Raw genomic sequence first — 23,404 nt, forward strand, 5'->3', positions numbered from 1 at the left:
TCAGCTGCCTGACAGCCCCTGACAACTGCGAGGTCGTTTATGGCACCACCCTGCTGCTGCTATGCTGAGAGCAGCATGCTGGCAGCCCCTGACAACGTGATGATGATGTCGATGGTACTACCTTGCTACTGCTATGCTGAGGGCAGCTGCCTGATGGCCCCAGCCAACCGGACGAGGATTCGGTGGCGCCACCCTGCTACTGCTAGACTGGGGGCAGCTGCCTGACACCCCTGACAACGTGACGAGGACGTCGATGGCACAACCCTGGTACTGCTATGCTATGGTTATGTTCGGCTACTTGGAGGTCATCTGCAACCATTCATGGACTTCATGTTCCCAAACAACGATAGAATTTTTATGGATGCCAATGCGTCTTGTCACCAGGTAACATTTGTTTGCGATTGGTTTGATAAACATTCTGGACAGTTCGAGTGAACAGTTTTCCTCCAACATCGCCTAACGTGAATCCCATGGAACATTTATGGGACATAACTAAGTGGTCAGCTTGTGCACAAAATCCTGCACTGGCAACACTTTCGCATTTTATGGGCAGCTATAGAGACAGCATGGCTCAGTATTTCTGCATGGGACTTCCAAAGACTTGTTGAGTCCATGCCGCGTCGAGTTGCTGTACTACACCGTGAAAAAGGAGGGCCAACAAGAATTTAGAAGGTATCTGATGATTTTTGTCACCTTAGTATAAGTATTACAAGCAAACAAGAAAAAAACAAATTACATCCATGTAGAAAAAAATTCTTACGTTCGCTATCACGTAAATCATTCCTGAGAAATACCATTGTCTCGTCATCAAAAAGTTATGACGTTATACTTGGAACCAAGTTGTCAGCGCCTGACAAATGAGCACGCTTACTAGCGCCTTTGACATCAGCTTGTGCAAACGCCTTATTACTTATCAGACTGAAATATGTACGAGCCGTTCAGCGCTGATAATTTAGATACAGATGTCACACGCATCTAGACGTGAGTACACATGTATCAAGAGAGGCAGATATCTGCGTTCATATGAATCTAGCACAGCTCTGACGCCATTGTCTTCCCCCTCATATGTAGCTCTCATCTAAATGTACCATAACATTCGCGCTGTCCGCGGGAGTGAGAGGTAGCTATAGTTCACACCCATACATAAGTAAAATCTAACCTAGCTGACTGATACTACCCGGCAATGTTGTCCATATCTCTTCTTCAACTACCTGAGGGCGGGACATTCTTTTGTTTACAAATTCTGCTTTTATAAATTTGTTGAAACCAGGTAATCTTCTCAAACCTTTGATGTAAACTAGCAGTCTCTATGATCGTACATGTGGAGCGATGACACCATATCTTTATATGCTACCCACTCATCATCCTACCGATCGTGTCAACAACGCCAACGTTCTTCGTGTTTTACCGTTTGGCACTTAGCTAAACGGTTTGGCTGAAGCAACGATTGTAGAGTACCTCCTTAGTACTTATACAGCGTCTGTAAATGGAAGGAATGCAACGTCTTCAAACACATGTCGTTTACACTCATTGTAAAACCCCTGTAGCCGGCCGCGGTTGCCGTGCGGTTCTACGCACTTCAGTCCGGAACCGCGGGACTGTTACGGTCGTAGGTTCGAATCATGCCTCGGGCATGGATGTGTGTGATGTCCTTAGGATAGTTAGGTTTAAGTAGTTTTAAGTTCTAGGGGACTGCTGACCTAAGATGTTAAGTCCCATAGTGCTCACAACCATTTGAAAACCCCTGTGTGTCTGCAACAAACTTTGTTCTTCGAGGCATCATTCTGTGACGGATTGTCTTGTGTAATGCCTCTACATTTAGACTGCACGTTATACAATTCCTGTCTGCGCGAGTTGTTTACGGGGCAGTTGCATTGTATTAATGCATACACTGCAGTGAAGAATGGGTTTTGGGATGATTCGAATTCAATATGTATAATCACATTCACAGTCCATACCACCTAGTGTTGCTTTGAACAACCGATCATCACTATGAATGATAATTCCTTAAACTACTGTGGGCTAAGTGTGCATCCGAAACTGACATCAATTTCATAATATGACGTGCAAAATCTTGCATACATATCACATAATGTCCATATATACTCCAACTCACCTGTAAATTATCGTATGAAAAAAATTGGTAATATAGGTAAACTCCAGCATTGGTTAGTTTATAGTTGCCAAATAAGCTCGAATCCATTTCAAGATTCCTCTTCCTGTCTGTAGTATAGCAAAGCACGGCGTTTCTAGCTGGATAGAAATCTTAAGAGTCAATGCTTAATGAGGTGACTATAGAAGGATGGGATTTTCAAACAACTCACATCAATGGGAAGATAAGTGCAGTTACACTCCTGAATTCAGAATACGAAAAAGTTGCAGTTTCTCTTCATCGGATAGAGGTAGGTGTGGTAATTTCCCTACAAATTCATTCAGCATCATTTTATGCTCTTCTTATGCAGAGATGTATCTTTTGCGAGTCGAAGTGATTCCAATGTTTCTGGTGAAGTCGTTTTCAGGCCCATTAAGTTCGTAAATTATTTCTTGAAACAGAAAGTCGAATGCATTATGTATAAGGCGCGATGTTGCTAATGTCACTGAAGCCTTCTTAGCTGCAAATACCCCTCCAAATACATGAAGCTGTTGCTGCAAATTGTCGATCTATCTTGACTCTGAATAATAATCCGTTCCTAGTTATTGTTATTAAACGTTGCTGAGGCAAACGGTTTGTGGGATAATATTCCTGGCTAATGATACGCTCATCATATTGAACTGGACTTGTTACATTTAGTGAAGTCATTGTGAAGTTTCAATCCAATGGATATAAGAAACTCATAATTCTCACGTCTTATCGCTTTCTGCCTCGGCTGGAAAGTTTTTCTGATAGTTAAATATGCTGTATTTATACTTATTATCCATAATTTTGCTTCAGATGAAAACTACTATAATTTCCTCACAGCGAAAATCGACTACATTCACGTTCTGATCTGCGATACTCTAATGTCTAATGTCTAATGTCTGAACAGTCAGAGGGAGATACATTGGATTACTGGGAACTTCCCCATATTATAACCAGAACCCTTGTAGGAAAAATTTGCATACAGTATTCTGTCATTAAGGTACGAATTCGTCATGATGTTACACACTACATGAATCGTGATGACTAGCAGTGTGTACACTAGCTGATTCAACTCGTAAATTTTATCAGTATTATGTGTCAGCACTTGACACCTTCAGAAACCTAGTAGCAATCCTACTGAACCTTTGTGACTTACCTCCATTGTCGGCCGGCTCCCGCCCGTCGGAGGTTCGAGTCCTCCCTCGGGCATAGGTGTGTGTGTGTTGTCCTTGGCGTAAATTAGTTTAAGCTAGATTAAATAGTGTGTAAGATTAGGGATCGATGACCTCAGCAGTTTAGTGCCGTAAAACCCCATTCTCGACCGTAGGAAAAAATGAGTATACAGTATGCGCTAATATGTCATTACGATATGAATTCGTCGTATGTTACACTCTACATGAATCGCACTGCCTACCAGTATGTTTAGTGGCTGATTCATTTCGTAAATTTTATCACTACTAGATTATGTGATCAAAAGTATTCGGACACCTGGCTGAAAATAACTTACAAGTTCGTGGCGCCTTCCATCGGTAACGCTGGAATTCAGTATGGTGTTGGCCCACCCTTAGCCTTGATGACAGCTCCACTCTCACAGTCATACGTTCAATCAGGTGCTGGAAGGTTTCTTGGGGAATGGCAGCCCATTCTTCACGAAGTGCTGTACTGAGGAGAGGTATCGATGTCGGTCGGTGAGGCCTGGCACGTAGTCGGCGTTCCAAAACCTCCCAAAAGTGTTCTGTAAGATTTAGGTCAGGACTGTGTGCAGGCCAGTCCATTACAGGAATGTCATTGTCGTGTAACCACTTCGCCAAAGGCCGTGTATTATGAATAGATGATCGATCGTGTTGAAAGATCCAATTGCCATCCCCGAATTGCTCTTCAGCAGTGGGAATCAAGATGGTACTTAAAACAATGAAGGCCTGTGCTGTGATAGTTCCACGCAAAACAACAAGGAGTGCAAGCCCCCTTCATAAAAAACGCAACCACGCCATTACACCACCGCCTCGGAATTTTACTGTTGGCACTACACACGCTAGCAAATGACGTTCACAGGACATTCGCCATACCCACACCCTTCCATCGGGTCGCCACACTGTGTACCGTGATTCGTCACTCCACACAACATACTTCCACCGTTCAGTCGTCCAGTGATTACGTTCCTTACATCAAGAAAGGTGTCGTTTAGCATTTACCGGCGTTATGTGTGGCTTATGAGGAGCCGCTCGACCATGAAATCAAAGTTTTCTCACCTCCCGCCTAACTGCCATAGTACTTGCGGTGGATCCTGGTGCAGTTTGGAATTCCTGTGTGATGGTCTGGGCAGATGTCTGCCTATAACACATTACGATCCTCTTCAACTGTCGGCCGTCTCTGCCCGCACTTTTGTGCCTGTACGTGTCCCTTCACGTTTTCACTTCACTATCACATCGGAAACAGTGTACCTAGGGATGTTTAGGAGTGTGGGAATCTAGCGTGCAGAAGCATGACACAAGTGACACCTAATCACCAAACCACGTTCAAAGTCAGTGATTTCCGCGGAGCGCCACATTCTGCTCTCTCACGATGTGTAAAACTACTGAGGTCGCTGATATGGAGTACCTGGCAATAGGTGGCAGCACAATGCATCTAATATGACAAACCTCCGGATACTTTTTATCACAAAGTGTATGTGTCAGCACTTGAAACCTTCAGAAACGAAGCAGCAATCCTATTGAACCTCCGTGGCTTAAGTCCATTGTCCCTTCAGTTGGTCTTATCTCTGTTTTAAACATATTAACTTTTGGATATAACTCAAACCCTGTTACAAATCGTTTTATATTCGCATTTAAATCATCAATGTAGTAGGAGTCAGGAGTTATTAACCACAACTTCCCCACTCCCTAGATGCAGTTTATTATTTCCCTCTCTGACATTGGCTATGCTGTTGTATGTTTCCAGACGTTTCATTGTTATACACCACTTCCCTTTCCTCGTATCTATTGGAGGAAAGCAGTTCACTTTTAATGTAGACGAATGTTCTTTTAGAGTCAGAGTGAACGATATCATATCTCGACCTCAAATGATGCAATGACGTGGTTACTGCTCGTCCACAACTTCCCCACTCCCTAGATGCAGTTTATTATTTCCCTCTCTGACATTGGCTATGCTGTTGTATGTTTCCAGACGTTTCATTGTTATACACCACTTCCCTTTCCTCGTATCTATTGGAGGAAAGCAGTTCACTTTTAATGTAGACGAATGTTCTTTTAGAGTCAGAGTGAACGATATCATATCTCGACCTCAAATGATGCAATGACGTGGTTACTGCTCGTTTTTATACATTTTTCAGAAGAAATGTTGGGCAGAAATGTCCACAGATGTATGAATTGAAGTGTCGGTAGCGTCGAAAATTATACAACACCCGGTTCCTGTCAGTGACGTAACAACACAATTCTTCAGGCTGTCTTAAATCGCCGAACGAGTCAAAAGAATAGTTGCAATTCTTTTTTCTTTAACATATGTAACCCAGTATGTTCCATGTCCCCTTTCTACTTGAGTTATGAAAGCAGCTTCCCCAATTAACGAACCAATGGTTGAAAGCCAAGAGATTGCAAGATAAGAAGCGGAGTTATTCTGCCAGATGTCTTTTGTATTGGCAGGGCCCTGCGTGTTTTAACACGTCTTGTCCTTCCTCCTTTCATCCTCAAGATACTTGTCACTACTGTAACCGCTGACAGGACGCAATTCTTTTAAACATCTCGTAGATTTTTCCTCCCTCTGTTGTGTGTGACGAGCTGTAGTCATTAATTGCTTGAAGGTTATTTCCGCACCCAGTTTAAGTTTGGCACATATCACCTTATCTACTAAAATTGCAGCAATACTTTGCCCTATACCAACATCTTTTCTTCGACATATCTCTAGAGCCTTATCAGCTAATATTTGGTCTGCAATACGACGATCTTTATTTGTAGTGTAACCAATGTAGTGCTCTCTGCATGCATTGTTAGGATATTAGTTCCCATAGTTTTGTTTCAGGTCCACAATTTGACACACTGGGTGTTTCGTAATTAATGGCATAAACGCAGATGGTTGTCACACTGTACCGGAAGCTGAAAAGCCTAGTAAACGTATACTGCATATGCTGATGAAACAGCAACATTGTTTCGAAAACAAGTGAAAGAACTTACTAGATGGATCGCGAAATGGTGGGTTTGTATTCACATGTGGAACCCACCCCAGATGCTGAATACCAGTTATAATACGTCACGTCAGTCCGGAGTGCTTACAGTTTCAAACAGTTCCTTCGAAAAAACTGACCAACACCTGATAAACGTTAAAGAACCAAAATTTTAATGCAAAAACTTATGAGAATTACAAAATTTGCAAATAGGTGACGGCAAGTGTCAGCAGACGTGCCACATCGTAATACCACTGTTTAAATGTATGTGATACATGTAAGCTGTCTTAAGTAAGAAAGGAGCTGGAAATATCGAATTCCGTCCCTATAATGTATACACACAAACCTTTTTAGAACGCCAGTGCGGAAATTCATGTTGCCTACACCTACATGTCATAATTCTTTACAATTCTCGCTCTAGTAATATTGCACTGATTTGTACATATCATGGATAAACATAGAAAAAAAACACTAGTCAGATGAAGTAATCGGAATTTACAGTAGAAGCTATAAGACTTTACTGGAAACACTGTGTGTCAATCTAGGATATAAGTGGAAGTTTGACTCGCGTATCTGTACTTTTAATATACATGGTAAGTCACCTAAGGTAACCGCTGGATATATTTCGTAAACCACATCAAATACTGACGAACCGATTCCACAGACCGTGCTTCCGTGCATTTTTGTATGGTTTGTATTAACAAATACACTAGCCCCTCTCCCCACCTTCGGTCTGTGGAATCGATTCGTCAGTATTTGATGTGGTTTCCGAAATATATCCAGCGGTAATGTTAGGTGACTCACCCTGTATATACAACACTAATATTCATTAGGTGTGACAGAGCGAGGTGGCGTAGTGGTTAGCACACTGAAATCGCATTAGGGAGGGCGACGGCTCAAACCCGTCCGGCCATCCTGGTTTTAAGTTTCCCGTGATTTCCCTAAATCGTTTCAGGCAAATGCCAGGGTGGTTCCTTTCAAAGGGCACGGCAAATTTCCTTCCCTGTCCTTCAATAGTCCTAGCTTGTGCTCCGTCTCTAACGATCTCGTTGTCGACGGGACTTTTAACACTAATCTCTCTCTCTCTCTTTCTCTCTCTCTCTCTCTCTCTCTCTCTCTCTCTCTCTCTCTCTCTCTCTCTCTCTCTCTTTCTCTCTCCATCAGGTGTGGTTTCACGAAAGAATATGTTACGATTAATTCATGTGGATGATCGGCTTGGTTTAATTTAGGTTTGAAAAACTTCAGGTCTTCGTTTGATATCTCTCATCGTACTGAGAAACATTTACTAAGAAGCCACAAATCTAAGCAGAGTTCACCAACACGCCATAGCCAAGTCTGCTGAACAGAACCGTAGTGCGACGAATAGGAAAAAGCATATTGGTCTAGTATTTGTTAAGCATTAGTTCTCGTTCTCACACACACATAGAGCAGGCATGTTGCACCTTAAACCATTACCGTATTATACTTGTAAGCAGCCGGCCTAGACACAAGCAGCAACGAGGAAGTAACAGATTTTGTGACATTTCATGAATTCCTAACCAGGAAGTGTTATAGGTCCTCTGCTGTTCCTTATATATATAAACGATTAAGCAGACAATCTGAGCAGCCGTCTTAGGTCGTTTGCAGGTGATGCTGTCGTTTATCGTCTAGTAAACTCATCAGAAGAGCAAAGAATTTGCAAAACGATTTAGAAAAGATGTCTGTATGGTGCAGAAACTGGCAATTGATCCTAAATAATGAAAAGTGTGAGGTAATCTACATGAGTGCTAAAAGGAATGGTCAAATGGCTCTGAGCACTATGGGACTCAACTGCTGTGGTTATCAGTCCCCTAGAACTTATAACTACTTAAACCTAACTAACCTAAGGACATCACACACATCCATGCCCGAGGCAGGATTCGAACCTGCGACCGTAGCAGTCTCACGGTTCCGGACTGCGCGCCTATAACCGCGAGACCACCGCGACCGGCGCTAAAAGGAATCCGTTGAACTTCGATTACCCTATAAATGAGTCAAATAAGGCTGTAAATTCAAATAAATACATAGAAATTACAATTGCGAACAATTTAAATTGGAAAGAACACATAGAAAATGTTCCGGGGAAGGCGAACCACACACTGCGTTTCATTGGCAGAATACTTTGAAAATATAACAGACCTACTAAAGAGACTGCCTACACTACCCTTGTCCGTCCTCTTCTGGAATACTGCTTCGCTGTGTGGGATACTCACCAAGTAGGATTAACGGAGTACACCGAGAAAGTTAAAAGAAGAGCAGCACGTTTTGCATGATCGAGGAATAGGGAAGAGAGTGTCACTGACATGATAAAGGATTTGGGGTGGTCATCATTAAAACAAAAGCGTTTTTGGTTGCGGCGGGATCTTCTCACGAAATTTCAGTTACCAACTTTCTCCTCCGAATACGAAAATATTTTGTTAATGCCGAACTACATATGGAGAAACGATCATCATAATAAAATAAGGGAAATGAGAGCTCGCACGGAAAGATATAGGTGTTGGTTTTTTTCCGCGCACTGCGTGCTTGCGTGACTCAGCGATACACATAGCCGTACCGTAGGTGCAACCACAAAGGAACGGTATCTGTTAAAAAAAAATGGCTCTGGCAAAATGGGACTCTATATCTGAGGTCGTCAGTCCCCTAGAACTTAGAACTACTTAAACTTAACTAGCCTAAGGAGATCACACACACCCATGCGCGAGGCAGGATTCGAACCTGCGACCGTAGTGGTCGCGCGGTTCCAGACTGAAGCGCCTAGAACTTCTCGGTCATAACGGCCGGGCGGTATCTGTTGAGAGGCCAGACAAACGAGTGGTTCCTGAATAGGGGCAGCAGCCTTTTCAGTAGATGCAGGGGCAACAGTTTGGATGATCGATCTGGCCTTGTAACATTAACCAAAACGGCCTTGCTGTGCTGGTACTGCGAACAGCTGAAAGAAAGGGGAAACTAAAGCCCTAATTTTTCCCGAGGGCATGCAACCTTTACTGTATGGTTAAACGATGATGGCGTCGTCTTGAGTAAAATATTCCGGAGGTAAAATAGTCCCCCATTCGGATCTCCGGGAGGGGGCTAAACAGGAGGACGTCGTTATCTGGAGAAAAAAAAAACTGGCATTCTACGTATCGGAGGGTGGAATGTCAGACCGTTGATCGGGTAGGTAGGCTAGGAAATTTAAAAATGGAAATAGGTAGGTTAAAGTTAGATATAATGGGAAATAGTGAAGTTCGGTGGCAGGAGGGACAAGACTTCTGGTCAGGTGAAAACAGGGTTATAAATGCAAAAGCAAATAGGGGTAATGCAGGAGTAGGTTTAATAATGAATAAAAAATAGGAGTGCGGGTAAGCTACTATGAACAGCACAGTGAACGCATTATTGTCGCCAAGATAGACACGAAGCCCACGCCTAGCACAGTAGCACAAGTTTATATGTCAACTAGCTCCGCAGATGACGAAGGATTGATGAAATGTATGATGAGATAAAAGAAATTATTCAGATAGTGAGGGGAAACGAAAATTTAATAGTCATGGGTGACTGGAATTCGAGAGTAGGAAAAGGAAGGGAAGGAAATGTAGTTGGTGAATATGGAATGGGGGTAAGGAATGAAAGAGGAATCCGCCTGGTAGAATTTTGCACAGAGCATAACTTAATCATAGCTAACACTTGGTTCAAGAATCATGAAAGAAGGTTGTATGCAGGGAGTAGGCCTGGAGACAATGAAAGGTTTCAGATAGATTATATAATGGGTAAGATGGAGATTTAGGAACCAGGTTTTAATTTGTAAGACATTTCCAGGGGCAGATGTGGACTCTGACTACAATCTATTGGTTATGAACAATAGATTAAAACTGAAGAAACTGCCAAAATGTGGGAATTTAAGGAGATGGGTCCTGGATAAACTGAAACAACCATTGGTAACAGAAGAAATATTGAATTTGATTGATGAAAGGAGAAAACATAAAAAGGCAGTACATGAATCAGACAAAAAGGAATACAAATGTCACAACAATGAGATCGACAGGAAGTGCAAAATGGCTAAGCAGGGATGGCTAGAGGACAAATATAAGGATGTAGGGGCATAAATTACTAGGGGTAAGATAGATACTGCCCACAGGAAAATTAAAGAGACCTTTGGAGAAAAGAGAACCACTTATATGAATGTCAAGAGCTCAGATGAAAACCCAGTTCTAACCAAAAAAGGGAAAGCAGGAAGGTGGGAGGAGTATATAGAGGGTCTATACAAGGGCGATGTACTTGAGGACAATATTATGGAGATGGAAGAGGGCGTAGATGAAGACGAAATGGGAGATATGATACTGCGTGAAGAGTTTGACAGAGCACTGAAAGATCTAAGTCGATAGAAGCCCCCGGGAGTAGACAACATAAAATTAGAATTACTAGTAGGCTTGGGAGAGCCATCCCTGACAAAACTCAACCATCTGGTGAGCAAGATTTATGAGACAGGCGAAATTCCCTCAGACTTCAAGAAGAATATAATAATTCCAATCCCAAATAAAACAGATGTTGACAAATGTGAAAATTACCAAACTATTAGTTTAATAAGTCACGGCTCCAAAATACTAACATGAATTTATACATAGGAATGTAAAATCTGGTAGAAGCCGACTTCGCAGAAGATCACTTTGGATTCCATAGAAATGTTGGAATACATGAGGCAATACTGACCCTACGACCTATCTAAGAAGATAGATTAAGAAAAGGTAAACCTATGTTTCTAGCATTTCTAGACTTAGAGAAAGCTTTTGACAATGTTCACTGGAATACTCTCTTTCAAATTCTAGAGGAGCTGGGGTCTACTGCAGGGAGCGAAACGCTGTTTACAATTTTTACAGAAACCGTATGACAGTTATAAGAGTCGAGGGGAATGAAAGGGAAGCAGTGGTTTGGAAGGGAGTGAGACAGGGTTGTAGACCAACCCCGATGTTATTCAATCTGTATATTGAGAGAGCAGTAAAGGAAACAAAAGAAAAATCCGGAGTAGGAATTAAAATAAATGGAGAAGAAATAAAAATTTTGTTTGCCGATGACATTGTAATTCTCTCATAGACAGCAAAGGACCTGGAAGAGCAGTCGAACGGAATGGACAGTGTCTTGAAAGGAGGGTATAAGATGAACATCAACAAAAGCAAAACGTGGATAATGGAATGTATTCTAATTAAATCGGGTGAGCTCGCATCTCGTGGTCGTGCGGTAGCGTTCCCGGGTTCGATTCCCCGCCGGGTCAGGATTTTCTCTGCCTCGTGATGGCTGGGTGTTGTATGATGTCCTTAGGCTAGTTAGGTTTAAGTAGTTCTAAGTTCTGGGGGACTGATGACCATAGATGTTAAGTCCCATAGAGCTCAGAGCCATTAAATCGGTTGATACTGAGGGAATTAGATTAGGAAATGAGACTCTTACAGTAGCGGATGAGTTTTGCTATTGGGGGAGCAAAATAACGTATGGTGGTCGAAGTGGAGAGGGTATAAAATGTAGACTGGCAATGACAAGGAAAGCGTTTCTGAAGAAGAGAAATTTGTTAAAATCGGATATCGATTTAAGAGTCAGGAAGCCGTTTCTGAAAGTATTTGTATGGAGTGTAGTCATGTATGGAAGTGAAACATGGACGATAAGTAGTTTAGACAAGAATAGAATAGTAACTTTCGAAGTGTGGCGCTACAGAAGAATGCTGAATATTAGATGAGTAAATCACATAACTAATGAGGAGGTACTGAACAGAATTGGGTAGAAGAAAAATTTATGGTACAACTTGACTAGAAGAAGGGATCGATGGGTAGGACATGTTCTGAGGCATCAAGGGATCACCAATTTAATACTGGAGGTCTGTGTGGAGGGTAAAAATCGTAGAGGGAGACCAAGAGATGAATACACTAAGCAGATTCAGATGAATGTAGGTTTCAGTAGGAACTGTGAGATGAAGAAGCTTGCACAGGATAGAGTAGCATGGAGAGCTGCAGCAAACCAGTTCCTGGACTGAAGGCGACAATAACAACAGTATAAGGAACTGTTTTGACATACTGAGTGGAATAGAAAAAATGTGTTTCACAGCAGTGATGATGAACAAGACCTCTTAACTCTTAAGGTATGCATTTTTGTAGTAACGTGTACATTCAACTGTATGCACTATTTTGGGTTGCAAATTGAGAACACTGTACTTTCTCTGTATTTTCCTGTGCCTTAGGACAGTTTCAAAACGGCCTGGACAAAGCAACCCGTTTTGAGGCCCATATTACTACACTACTGGCCATTAAAAGTGCTACACCAAGAAGAAATGCAGATGATAAACGGGTATTCATTGGACAAATATATTATACTAGAACTGACATGGGATTACATAGTCACGCATTTTGGGTGCATAGATCCTGATAAATCAGTACCCAGAACAGCCACCTCTGGCCGTAATAACGGTCTTGATACTCCTGGGCGTTGAGTCATACAGAGCTTGGATGGTGTGTACAGGTACAGCTGCCCATGTAGCTTCAACACGATACCACAGTTCATCAAGATTAGTGATTGGTGTATTGTGATGAGCCACTTGCTCGGCCATAATTGACCAGACGTTTTCAATTGGTGAGAGATCTGGAGAATGTGCTGGCCAGGGCAGCAGTCGAACATTTTCTGTACCCAGAAAGGCCCATAATGGACCTGCAACATGCAGTCGTGCATTATCCTGCTGAAATGTAGTGTTTCGCAGGGATCGAATGGAGGGTAGAGCCACGGGTCGTAACACATCTGAAATGTAACGTCCACTGTTCAAAGTGCGTTCAATGCGACCGAGACGTGTAACCAATGGCACCCCATACCATCACGCTGAGTGATACACCAGTATGACGATGACGAATACACGTTTCCAACGTGCATTCACCGCGATGTCGCCAAACACGGAAGCGACCATCATGATGCCGTAAACAGAACCTGGATTCATCCGAAAAAATGACGTTTTGCCATTCGTGCACCGAGGTTCGTCGTTGAGTACACTATCGCAGGCGCTCCTGTCTGTGGTGCAGCGTCAAGGGTAACCGCAGCCATGGTCTCCGAGCTGATAGTCCATGTTGCTGCAAACGTCGTCGAACTGTTCGTGCAGATGGTTGTTGTCTTTGAAACGTCCCCACCTGTTGAGTCAGGGATCGACAGGTGGCTGCACGATCCGTTACAGCCATGCAGATAAGGTGCCAGTCATCTCGACTGCTAGTGATACGAGGCCGTTGTGATCCAGCACGGTGTTCCGTATTACCCCCCTGAACCCACCGATTCCATATTCTGCTAACAGTCATTGGATCGCGACCAACGCGATAAACCGCAATCGCGATGGGCTACAATCCGACCTTTTGTCAAAGTCGGTACCCATTTCTTCTCCTTACGCGAGGCATCACAACAACGTTTTACCAGGCAACGCCGGTCAAGTGCTGTTTGTGTATGAGAAATCGGTTGGAAACTTTCCTCATGTCAGCACGTTGTAGGTGTTGCCACCGGCGCCAACCTTGTGTGAATGCTCTGAAAAGCTACTCATTTGCATATGACACCATCTTGTTCCTGTCGGTTAAATTTCGCGTCCTTAGCACGTCATCTTCGTGCTGTAGCAATTTTAATGGCCAGTAGTGTATAAAAGAAAATGCACATTCTCGGTCTTATAGGTCGCAGCCCGTCCCTCAGGCAATTAGGTATCCAGTGGCAAAACAGTCGTTATCCTGGCAGGGCAAAGGCGTAATAACTCCAGTAGCAGCCAGTTAGTGGGCATGTTCTCTAGTAGTCATAACGAAATAGTCCGGGAAATAAAGACTGTGTTCTGATTTAAAGTCAACGGTGAACCTCCAAACGGTGAGTGACTCGTATTCGTAACCACCGCCTGGTGAAATGATGGATAAGCTAGGCTCAGGTCGTTTCTTCTCTATAATAGACTTACGGAATGCTTATTTGCAGATTCCATTCGACGAGCAGTCTCAAACGTTTTGTGATCAACACTCACACGTCATTACTTATGTTTTTATGTTTGCCCATCGCAGTGCTTCAGCACCTGCAACTTTTCAGGCCCAGCTTGAACAGATTACTGCTACAGTGTCTTCGTGTACGGATTATTTGGATGATTTTTTGGTTTCGGGTCATACTTTCGTGGAACATCTCGCTCATCTGAGAAGTTTATTTAAAGTTCTCTCTGCTACTGGACTCAAGTGCAACTAAGACAGGTGGAAATCGCGCGCTAAAGCCATGTAATCAATACTCAGCGCCCCCACCCTTCGCAATCTCATTTAACTGCAACTCGTGACTTCCTAGATTTTCGCAATGTGAATGAAATTCAGGCTGTACTAGAAAAACTCACTTACATACGTTTCATTCCCAGTGTAGTGCAAACTGAGCAGATCTCCAGAGTGTCTACCTCTTTTTCAGCCATTGAAAGACACTTTGAGTAATAGCTGTTTAATGCATTTTGATCCCGCTAAGCTAGTTATGCTAGCGGTCGACACTTCATCACACAGGATTTGTGCAGTGTTTTCCCACAGAGATGGACCTGTGGACAGGCAGATTGCTTTTGGATCCCTGCTCTTGACCAAGGCTCAGCTAGACAAGGAAGCTCTTGCCATTATCTACGGCGTGACGAAATTCCATCATTACCTTTACGGAAGGAACTTTCTGTGACAGATCACAAACCATTAATGTACTTGTCCAGCACCTCCAAGCCATCCCGACACGCACAACACAGAAGCGGGAAAGTCGGTCTTTGATAGTGTCAAATTACCAGTATAAATTCACGTGCAGACCAATATTTTCTCTCGTTTACCAATGGGAAAGGATATAGATTTCGACGCATCTGATGACTCCTGTTTCCATGTTGATGTGTGGGATCGTGAAACTTCGTATTGATCATCGCCGGATTGCTCAGATGGTGGCTACAGATCCTAATTTTTGCTGCAGTACATCCACACCGGTTGGACACATACTGTCAAAACTGTTACCAATGCAGCGATTCGCAGATACTTTGTGCTTTGGCATGGTTTTTCAGTACATCAGGGTCATTCTGTTTCACTCACCTAGTGATCATCTTCGCGTGATAGTACGTGTCTAGAGAAAGTTCTTCGCCTCTTGCATCAAGACCTTTGAGGTAGTAGCACCGCATCAGAGTACAGTGAGTTACCACAGCTTCTTATAATAAGCGACTTACTTTACATTTCGGCAGTGTTCTTTACCTTGAACTCCCATATTTCATGTGTGTGTATTTATCAGGCTTTTAGTACGGATAGGAACTGCGATTGCTGTGTTAACGTGCAATCTGAGTTGGTGACACTTTGCACACAGCACCAGGTAGTGTTGGCTTCAGATGCTGCTTGAGGCTCTTTCCAGAGGGCATCACTGTGTGGGGCCAGATGGGGCGATCTGAGGGATGTCTAGTACGACCCACATGTCCCCCAATCGGACCACTACTGTGGCTGCCCTCGGTACTGCCCGTTGTAATGATGATCCCTCACCCGTGGTCGAGTGGGAGGTCGGCCCCCCGGTGTGGCCGTGCGGTTCTAGGCTGGTCGGTCTGGCACCGCGTGACCGCTACGGTCGCAGGTTCCAATCCTGCCTCGGGCATGGATGTGTGTGATGTCCTTAGGTTAGTTAGGTTTAAGTAGTTCTAAGTTCTAGGGGACTGATGACCTCAGATGTTAAGTCCCATAGTGCTCAGAGCCATTTGAACCATTTGAGTGGGAGGTCGTTCCAAGGTGTAGCCAGCAGAGAAAGACTTTCCAAGAGGCCGAACAGAGGGCCTCCCTCATTCGTCTGACGAACAGGTTTCGGGCATTGTCTGTGGCAAACGAACTCTCTGAGCCAGATGAAGTTATTCGAACGGTTCCAGAGGAATCCTCTCGGCCTGCAAAGTCGGGGTATTCAAGTGGGTGGGAGCACCAACATTAGATGCATAAAGGGGCCCCTTAGGGATATGGCTGCGACAGAGAGAAGGAATCTAATGTGCACTCTGTATGAATACCAGGAGGAGTCATTCCAGATGTGTAACAGCTGCTTCCGAGTGCCATGAAGAGCACAGGGTGTAGCCAACTACAGATGGTGGCTCATGTCGGTGCTAACGATGTCTGTCGCTTTGGATCGGAAGCAGTTCTCTCTGGTTTCAGGTGGCTAGCTGAAGTAGTAACGACTGCTAGTCTTGCTCGCAAGGTGAAGGCGCAGTTCACCATCCGCAACATCGTTGACAGAATCGACATTGATCCTTGTTTAAAGAGCCGAGTGGACGGTCATGTCAGGGGCTCAGACGGCTCTGCGGTTGTGCGGGATGTAGATCCCTCTATTTGCGCCTTATGGTGGTTGGTTTCAGTATTTCGCTAACTAGGTCAGGATTTCGCTACACGCAGGAGGCAGCTACATGCGTAGTGGGGACGGTGTAGAAGGGACTGGCCGTTTTTGTTTTTTTTTAGCTAGGAAAGGTAAAATGCATATCTCAAAGGCTTTGAGTACTTATTCATCTTCGTTTCTGTGAAATTTATCTCTTCTACTGAAGAAGTGTTCATAGTTTCTAAGGTATGCATTTTAGAGCCTATGTTTACTAGGCTTTTAACTTCAGGTGCAGTGTGCCATCAACCGCCTGCGTATGAGCTATTAATTATAATACACCCAGTATGTCAAAACAGTTCGTTATACTGTTTTTATTGTTGTTATAAAGAGCTTCAATTTGTGGCTGCAGGACAGGCACCAGAGGAGGATAGACATAGGAACAATCAATATTGTGGTTGTAAACCGTAGTAGCTGTGCTGGAAAAGAACCAGAGCTCCAAGTGCTAGTAGTAAGCATTGAATCTCAAATCGTTATACAGGTAGGCACAGGAAGCTGGCTAAAGCCGTAAATAAGTTCTGCAGAAATTTTTACAAAGGACCTAACCGTGTTTAGAATTGTTAAATTAAATGCAGTTGGTGATGTAGGGTTTTTTGTTGTCAGAAGAACTTTTACCTTGTGACGAAATTGAAGTAGATAGTTCCTGTGAGTTAGTGTGGGTAGAAGTTATATTTGACAAACGGAATAAATTAATAATTGATTCTCTGCCTCGTGATGACTGGATGTTGTGTGATGTCCTTAGGTTAGTTAGGTTTAAGTAGTTCTAAGTTCTAGGGGACTGTTGACCATAGATGTTAAGTCCCATAGTGCTCAGAGCCATTTGAACCAATAATTGCTTCCTTATACCGACCTTCCAGCACACGATACAGTTGCTGAACAGTTCAAAGAAAACTTGAGTGTCATTTAAATAGGTACCCCACTCATACAGTGATAGTTGGTGGTGACTTCTATCTAACCTTGACATGTTGCCGAAAATACATGTTTAATGTCGGGGGTAGGCATAAAAGTCGTCAGAGATCGTGCTGAATTCGTTGTCAGAAAATTATTTTGAACAACTAGTTCAGAAGCCTACTCGAAGTGTAAATGGTTGCGAAAACATACTTCCGGACCAGATTGTATACCAGTCAGATTCCTTTCCGAGTTTGCTGATACAATAGCTCCATACTTAGAAATCATATACAACCGCTCGCTTGTAGAAAGATCCGCATTGAAAGACTGGAAAATGACTCAAGTCACACCAATACCTAAGAAAGGAAATAGGAGTAATACGCTGGATTACAGACCCATATCACCGACGATTTACAGTAGGAAATTGGAACATATTCTGTGACCGAACATTATAAATCACCTTGAACAAACAGTTTATTGACAAATAGCCAATATGGATTCAGAAAATATTGTTCTGGTGAAACCCAGCTAGCTCTTTATTCTCTCAAAATAATGAGAGGGATCGACAGGGGACGTCAAATTGATTCCATGTTTGATTTTTTACAAGTTACATCTAATTAAATTGCTTTCGTTTGGAGTATCGTCGCAGTTGTGTGACTTGATTCGTGATTTTCTGTCAGAATTGTACAATTTATAATAGCTGATGGGAAGTCGTTGCTTAAAACGGAAGTAATATCTGGCGTCCTCAGGGGAGTGTGATATGCCCTTTGTTGTTCCTGAGCTACAGAAACGATTTAGGAGACAATATGACCAGTTCTGTTACATTGTTTAAAGATGAGGCTGTCATTTATTGTTATGTAAAGTCATTAGATGATCAAAACGAATTGCAAAATGATTTAGACAAGATAAAGGGTGACAGTTATTGAACTATATGGAATAAAATCGTCATAACTTCTGAACAGTTTGCATTAGGACGTTCAAGCTGCACGGTTGGCAGCGGGGCATGATGGAAATTAGTATGCGCATTATTGTTTGGTTTAGCGACGAAACCCACTTTCATTAGGATAGGTTCCTCAACAAGCAAAATTGGCGCATTTCACCGACTGAGAAATCGCATTTCGCGATCGAGAAGTCTCTTCACCCTCAACGGGTGTATAAGAGGCCACCACAAGCCGTTGTCGGCCCCCTTCAGGCTAGTGCCTGCTACCCCTATGAATACGCAGCCCCTACCTATTGTTAGTGCACTACGGATTTGGATGAGGAACTAGAACTTTCTGGATACTCTGTTTCGATCTTCGTGTTCAGCAACGCTTTGAATTGAGTTAACGACTTTTACCTAATTGTTGTTTCCCACTCTTTGTTTTCTGCCTTTAGAACCCATGTATCTGTACAGGAAATAACCTTGATGCATTATAGAAACGTTATTCTTTGAGAACATCGTAATCACATTTAGCTGTGATTATTTATGGCCATAAAATCGACAGAACAACAAATTCTGAATAGTCTGGCATTGACTTGAGCTACTATATGTTTTCAGTGAGCGTTCTCATCCTGCATAACGATACTGCGATCTCTTTCAAGAATTTTATTATTTCGAACAATGTAGCTCATATGCGTAATGATGTCGGGAAATGGCAGATGAATCACACGATTATTTAATGTTACTGATAGTGAACGAGACACTGCTTTTACAACTGTTGCATGTAACAATATCACAAAATCACATTGTTTTATGGTATTGGTAACATTATTGTGAAAACAAGTAATGAACATGAGACCACTAACATGCAAAATAAATGTATTGTATTAAATTCCCTTCTTATGTAGCCCTTTTGGGATATTTTTCAGGTGGTCCTCCAAATTTTTATCACTCGTTATGCTAGAATAAGAACAAGTGTCATACGTTCCTAAAATGTTATTGCCATAAAGTTAAGCACAAATGATATGCTATTGTTTGGTGAACATTCTGTAAACCTCACTTTCTTATTACACGAAACAAAATGTTAGGTCATCATATCAGGATAGTAACAGTGTACGCAATTTTGCACAAACCTTTATCAATACCTTTGATGAAAAATCAGTCACTTTACTGACTGAACTATATTGATCTCACGTCTTCCTAACCTTTAATTATGACAGCTTTTAAAACTGTATTAATTATATAAAATGGATTACATGTAATTGTTTTTTTTAATAAAACAGAGCTTTTCCTAATTCACCCTAACGTCTCAACATAAAAGATTAACATGGAAGTGACACTCCACGACGTGTTGGAACCATGTAACCACAATTACTAGTCGCTACGCCAGGTGCTTAAGGACACAAACAGGTAAGTAACTGAAAGCTGTTACGCCGAGGGCGAACGTGGCTTTTACATTTCTGAAGTAAGTTTCCTAAATTTGTCGAAAGCCCAATTAGCCGGGATATGTGAGAAAGATAGAAATCATCAATATCTGGAGACAACACTTACCTGAATTAATTCGTTGTGATAGAAAAATAGTTCAATTGGCTTTAAGCACTATGGGACTTAACATCTGAGGTCATCAGTCCCCTAGACTTAGAACTACTTAAACCTAACTAACCTAAGGACATTACACACATCCCTGCCCAAGGCAGGATTCGAACCAGCGACCGTCGCATCAGCGCGGATCCGGACTGAAGCGCCTAGAACCACTCGATCACAGCAGCCGGCCGTTCTGATGAACCGCACCGGGCTGTCCCCTGCGCGTATGTAGCCAGGACTGCGGTAGCAGTCATTAGCCGTCTCTGTCATTCACGTTTCTAAATGTTGCAAACCTATGTTAATTTTCCACCGCGACCTACGTCGGCCGTCTACGCAGGGTGGTAGAAGTATCTGCTGTGGGCTGCATCAAATTTGTAGGTCTGTAACGACCCATAGTTGACGCCTCTAATTATGTGGGAATCACAATTAACTGTCTCCTCGTCGGTAGACATAAGTAATCACTAAATGCTTATATAAATCAGAAATAAATACCTCAATAATTTTCGCTGAATCATTATCGTTTCTAAAACATGTGTCGCGAGACCGTATTTTGTTAAAATTTGCAGGGAAGAAAGTATAACGTTTCAATAAACAGTCATTGTACGTCGTAGCACAACGAGCAGTGAACATAACGATGGACACTATGAACACTATGTGATCAAAAGTATCCGGACTCCTGGCTGAAAATGACTTAGAGGACCGTGGCTCTCTCCATCGGTAATGCTGAAATTCAATATGGTGTTGAACCACCCTTAGCCTTGATAACAACTTCCACTCTCGCAGTCATACGTTCAATCGGGTGCTGGAAGGTTTTTAGCGGAATGGAAGCCCATTCTTTACTGAGTGCTGCACTTAGGAGAGATATCGATGTCGGTCGGTGAGGCCTGGCACGAAGTCGGCGTTCCAAAACATCCCAGAGGTGTTCTATAGGATTCAGGTCAGGACTCGGTGCAGGGTAGTCCATTACAGGGCTGTTCTTGTGTAACCACTCCGCCACAGACCGAGCATTATGAGCAGGTGCTCGATGGTGTGGAAAGACGTCGCCATCCGCGAATCGCTCCTCAACTGTGGGAAGCAAGAAGATGATTACAACATCTATGTAGGCCTGTGCTGTGATAGTGCCACGCAAAACTACAAGGGGTGCAAGCCCCCTCCATCAAAAACACGACCACACCCTAACACCACCGCCTTCGAATTTTACTGTTGGCATACACACGCTGACAGATGACGTAGTGGTCCTCAACCGCACAACAGGCCTCAGCAGTCTACCCACCCCCGCCGCCCTACACCGAACCCAGGGTTATTGTGCGGTTCGGGCCCCAGTGGACACCCCCGGGAACGTCTCATAACAGACGTGTGTAACCCCAAAAGTTTGCATGGTAGAGCAATTATGGTGTACGCATACGTGAAGACAGTGTTTGCGCAGCAATTGCCGACAAGTGTAACTGAAGCAGAATAAGGGTAATCACCTTGCATTCGCCGAGGCAGATGGAAACCCGCCTTAAAAACCATCCACAGACTGGTCCGTACACCGGACCTCGACACAAATCCGCCCTGCGGATTCGTGCCGGGGACCGGCAAGCTCTCCTACTCGGGAAGCAGCGCGTTAGACCGTGAAGCTAGCCGTGTGGGCTAACTGTTATAGTATTTGCAGTGGATCCTGATACAGTTTGGAATTCCTGTGTGATGGTCTGGATAGATGTCTGTCTATTACACATTACGACCCTCTTCAACTGTCGGCGGCCTCTGTCAGTCAACAGTGATTTCCGCGGAGCGCCCCATTCTGCTCTCCCGTGATGTCTAATGACTACTGAGGTCTTTGATATGGAGTACCTGGCAGTAGGTGGCAGCACAATGCATCTAATAAGAAAAACGTATGTTTTTGGAGGTGTCCGGATACTTTTGATCACGTAGTGTATAATCCATTTGACCTAGATGTGCCCTATACAGTTCAGGAGATTTGGCAAGTTAATTCCAACACGACAGATTTGATCGCGTCATTGCCACATTGACGTTATCATGGAGTCATTATTTAGCGAACAGCTATAGCATACCAAACATTCAGTTACTATCTGAATGACCTGGGTATTACGGGCACTAGGTCGAGTTGCATGACTGAATGACATGGATGCGAGTATTCTAATGTTGTTCACATGGTGTTATGATGACTTACAGGACAATGTGCGGAGAAAAAAAGGTTTGTAAAGTAAATTCTGCAGAAGTCGTAATAAGCATGTGCCATATATACTGTCGCATAGGAACACATAAAATAACAGCAAGTAGAAACATGCGAAGATTTTACCATGTGTACAAAAGTTAATAATCACGTATATTTATCAAAGTGTCTGCTTATATTTTGGATGTTTTCCACCCAAACAAGAATTAGGCTACGCTACTGTTTGCCTTTTGAGTGTATGGTAGTGCACATCTATCTAGTAGTGTGCTACATATTCAGAATAGCGATGACTAGGCGAATGAAAATGGTACTGGTCGTCAAGGTTATCCTCACTATATTTCACACATGTTGTGCAATGATATGCCTATATACTTACAAATTGTAAAAATATATGTATGTTCCACGACTTCTCCCAAACCGCTGGACCGATTTCAACCGCCGGCCGCGGTGGTCTAGCGGTTCTAGGCGCGCAGTCCGGAACCGCGCGACTGCTACGGTCGCAGGTTCGAATCCTGCCTCGGGCATGGATGTGTGTGATGTCCTTAGGTTAGTTAGGTTTAAGTAGTTTGGAGTTCTAGGGGACGTATGACCTAAGATGTTGAGTCCCATAGTGCTCAGAGCCATTTGAACCATTTTTTGAACCGATTTCAACCAAACCTGGCGTACGTATCATTTAGCACGTATCATTTAGTGTCGAAGAAGAATCGCTGTGGCGGTAAGAACCACCCACCTTTCAAAGGGACGGGGATGAAAAAGTAGTGTAGTCCACGATGCGAGAATACCCATACGTAGTAGAGAATGAAAGCTCTTAGTGATATGCAACAAACTGTACAAATAATTTCAAACCCGTATGAAACTTTTTCTCGCTGACGGCCCCTATAAAATGTTGAAAAGGAAAAAAAATTGTCGCTTACTACGTTTTTGTTGTTCATGCAGTAAACCTTCCACATGAAGCATGACGTTTTAATTTGTTACTTCGTTATTATTACCTGTATTCGTGACACATTTCGCAGACAGTATTCACATATACCAATGAACTAGAAACATTACGTCATAGTACGGTACTTAGGCCAGGAGATGTGACGCCATAAACACTGAGACGCGTGGAAAAACTATCGCATCGTGCGAGACATTTAAAATTATTAGAGGAAGAGGTACAAATGTGGAATAGGGGTAGTGATATGGACTTCTATTGTTTCACGCCTT

Source organism: Schistocerca gregaria, chromosome X (assembly GCF_023897955.1).
Source record: "Schistocerca gregaria isolate iqSchGreg1 chromosome X, iqSchGreg1.2, whole genome shotgun sequence".
Lineage (NCBI taxonomy): Eukaryota > Metazoa > Arthropoda > Insecta > Orthoptera > Acrididae > Schistocerca > Schistocerca gregaria.